The 3,958-nt window shown below is 44.1% G+C and overlaps 1 non-coding gene across 1 annotated transcript; it reads left to right on the top strand.

The window, feature by feature from the left end:
• Positions 1-1,728: 1,728 nt before the first annotated feature.
• On the top strand, positions 1,729-1,816 carry trnap-ugg (transfer RNA proline (anticodon UGG)). The gene is given in 2 exon segments: positions 1,729-1,764; positions 1,781-1,816. It is a non-coding gene; the product is annotated as a tRNA-Pro (tRNA).
• The last annotated feature ends 2,142 nt before the right edge of the window (positions 1,817-3,958 follow it).

Below are 3,958 nucleotides of genomic sequence, written 5' to 3'. Positions count from 1 at the left end.
AAAAAAGAAGTGGATTGAGGAAAAGATAATAATATTTAAACTGAATAAACAGGTGCTCTGTGAGCTGGATTCGCACCAGCGCAGTGAAACTCAATGCAAATGGAAGAATAACATGGGCGGATCGTTGGTCTAGGGGTATGATTCTCGCTTTGGGCGTTTCAAGATTAAAATGCGAGAGGTCCCGGGTTCAAATCCCGGACGAGCCCTGACACATTTTGTTAAACTCAACAACTCGGTCATCAAAGCTGAAATCGCTCTGCTTCTAAATAAACGGCATGATCCGAGATTGTGAGCTCTGCCATTTCAAACAGACACAGAATGATGCGGGACTGTGAGCACTCCCGGTTCAAACAGACCCAGAATGATTCGCAAGTGACCACGACCCGGCCCATTATAGACAGGCCTGATTTTCAAAGCTTATGATATCTATGGCAACATAAATCGGGCTGTTTCTAAAAATATGCCCGGTTTAATCTTGGACGCCAAGTTGAAAGTTTACTCCATTATCATTTTTCCCTTTATCTCCGTCATTTTACTCCAGCCAAATGAACTGAGTTTAGGTGTCAGCCGTGGCTCAGCGGTAGCATACTCAAGCCACACTCCAGAGACTTGAGTGTATAATCCTGGCTCACACTCCAGGGCAGTACTGAGGTCGTGCTGCACTGTTGGCAGTGCCGTCTTTCTAGTAAGATGTTAAACTGGGGCTTCAGATCCCATGAGAGAATGCTGAAAAGAACGAGGATTTCTCGCGCATTATTTATCTCTCAACCAAAGTCCCAAAAACAGAAAATCTCGTCATTAAGTTTGATAAATATTTTTGAAATTAAATTGCCCCCGAAGGAGAAATTTATGTTTCTGCTCCCTAATCATTTGCCTCTGTTGCCGCTAGTCTTTCATTCGGTGCCAATCTCAGAGGAAGGAAGGGAGGGTTCTCAGTCCCCGATTCGCAATCTCATACTCCACTTTCATTCAAGGTGGGTTGAGGAATTTCTTGGAATATTTTACTTTTAACAAGATATGAGTAATGCAAGGGCACAGACCATCAACACCAGCACAATTTTCACGAAATTGTATTTCAAGTAAGATTCAGTGAAATGCTTGGAAAGTGCATCAGCATCAAACGTGTAATACAGTAACGACGAGAATGGGATTCGAACCCACGCGTGCAGAGCACCATAGATTAGCAGTCCATCGCCTTAACCTCTCGGCCACCTCGTCTCACCGAGGCAATGCTCTCAGACATTCCATTTCTTGCTTTTTGCATCTAATTAGAACTACCCTGAAAGAAATTCAACTTCACCGCTTATCCTGCCCGTGCACACAGATCTACAATGTTGAAAATGTACAATCAGCTAAATGTAAGCAACAGGCCTTCCGTTACTTCAGATGAGGGGCTGTCAAAAATGGCCGGTTTCACGCCAGATTCAGAATATAAAAAGTGTCGCCCAGATAATTAAACGACCTTTGTAGGATTTGAACCTTCAATCTTCTGATAACTGAAGAATTTGCAACCGAAGTCAGACGCATTATCCATTAGTCTATGCGGCCGCTAATGCCGCTGCATCTCTTTTTATGGGGCGAATTGTGAGCAGGTTCAAGGAAACTGCTCGAAAAAAGAAGTGGATTGAGGAAAAGATAATAATATTTAAACTGAATAAACAGGTCCTCTGTGAGCTGGATTCGCACCAGCGCAGTGAAACTCAATGCAAATGGAAAAATAACATGGGCGGCTCGTTGGTCTAGGGGTATGATTCTCGCTTTGGGCGTATCACGATTAAAATGCGAGAGGTCCCGGGTTCAAATCCCGGACGAGCCCTGACACATTTTGTTAAACTCAACAACTCGGTCATCAAAGCTGAAATCGCTCTGATTCTAAATAAACGGCATGATCCGAGATTGTGAGCTCTGCCATTTCAAACAGACACAGAATGATGCGGGACTGTGAGCACTCCCGGTTTAAACAGACCCAGAATGATTCGCAAGTGACCACGACCCCGCCCATTATAGACAGGCCTGATTTTCAAAGCTTATGAAATCTATGGCAACATAAATCGGGCTGTTTCTAAAACGATGCCCGGTTTAATCTTGGACGTCAAGTTGAAAGTTTACTCCATTATAATGTTTCCCTTTATCTCCGTCATTTTACTCCAGCCAAATGAACTGAGTTTAGGTGCCAGCCGTGGCTCAGCGGTAGCATACTCAAGCCTCACTCCAGAGACTTGAGTGCATAATCCAGGCTGCCACTCCAGGGCAGTACTGAGGTCGTGCTGCACTGTCGGCAGTGCCGTCTTTCTAGTAAGATGTTAAACTGGGGCTTCAGATCCCATGAGAGAATGCTGAAAAGAACGAGGATTTCTCGCGCATTATTTATCTCTCAACAAAAGTCCCAAAAACAGAAAATCTCGTCATTAAGTTTGATAAATATTTTTGAAATTAAATTGCCCCCAAAGGAGAAATTTATGTTTCTGCTCCCTAATCATTTGCCTCTGTTGCCGCTAGTCTTTCATTCGGTGCCAATCTCAGAGGAAGGAAGAGAGGGTTCTCAGTCTCCGATTCGCGATCTCACACTCCACTTTCATTCAAGGTGGGTTGAGGAATTTCTTGGAATATTTTACTTTTAACAAGATATGAGTAATGCAAGGGCACAGACCATCAACACCAGCACAATTTTCACGAAATTGCATTTCAAGTAAGATTCAGTGAAATGCTTGGAAAGTGCATCAGCATCAAACGTGTAATACAGTAACGGCGAGAATGGGATTCCAACCCACGCGTGCAGAGCACAATAGATTAGCAGTCCATCGCCTTAACCTCTCGGCCACCTCGTCTCACCGAGGCAATGCTCTCAGACATTCCATTTCTTGCTTTTTGCATCGAATTAGAACTACCCTGAAAGAAATTCAACTTCACCGCTTATCCTGCCCGTGCACACAGATCTACAATGTTGAAAATGTACAATCAGCTAAATGTAAGCAACAGGCCTTCCGTTACTTCAGATGAGGGGCTGTCAAAAATGGCCGGTTTCACGCCAGATTCAGAATATAAAAAGTGTCGCCCAGATAATTAAACGACCTTTGTAGGATTTGAACCTTCAATCTTCTGATAACTTTAGAATTTGCAACCGAAGTCAGACGCCTTATCCATTAGTCTATGCGGCCGTAATGCCGCTGCATCTCTTTTTATGGGGCGATTTTTGAGCAGGTTCAAGGAAACTGCTCGAAAAAAGAAGTGGATTGAGGAAAAGATAATAATATTTAAACTGAATAAACAGGTCCTCTGTGAGCTGGATTCGCACCAGCGCAGTGAAACTCAAAGCAAATGAAAGAATAACATGTGCGGCTCGTTGGTCTAGGGGTATGATTCTCGCTTTGGGCGTTTCCCGATTAAAATGCGAGAGGTCCCAGGTTCAAATCCCGGACGAGCCCTGACACATTTTGTTAAACTCAACAACTCGGTCATCAAAGCTGAAATCGCTCTGCTTCTAAATAAACGGCATGATCCGAGATTGTGAGCTCTGCCATTTCAAGCAGACACAGAATGATGCGGGACTGTGAGCACTCCCGGTTTAAACAGACCCAGAATGATTCGCAAGTGACCACGACCCGGCCCATTATAGACAGGCCTGATTTTCAAAGCTTATGATATCTATGGCAACATAAATCGGGCTGTTTCTAAAAATATGCCCGGTTTAATCTTGGACGCCAAGTTGAAAGTTTACTCCATTATCATTTTTCCCTTTATCTCCGTCATTTTACTCCAGCCAAATGAACTGAGTTTAGGTGTCAGCCGTGGCTCAGCGGTAGCATACTCAAGCCACACTCCAGAGACTTGAGTGTATAATCCTGGCTCACACTCCAGGGCAGTACTGAGGTCGTGCTGCACTGTTGGCAGTGCCGTCTTTCTAGTAAGATGTTAAACTGGGGCTTCAGATCCCATGAGAGAATGCTGAAAAGAACGA

Source organism: Somniosus microcephalus, unplaced genomic scaffold (assembly GCF_052327205.1).
Source record: "Somniosus microcephalus isolate GS21.2 unplaced genomic scaffold, FLI_Smic_1.0 unresolved_chr1, whole genome shotgun sequence".
NCBI classification, from domain to species: domain Eukaryota; kingdom Metazoa; phylum Chordata; class Chondrichthyes; order Squaliformes; family Somniosidae; genus Somniosus; species Somniosus microcephalus.
This window is presented reverse-complemented; position numbering and strand designations above follow the sequence as displayed.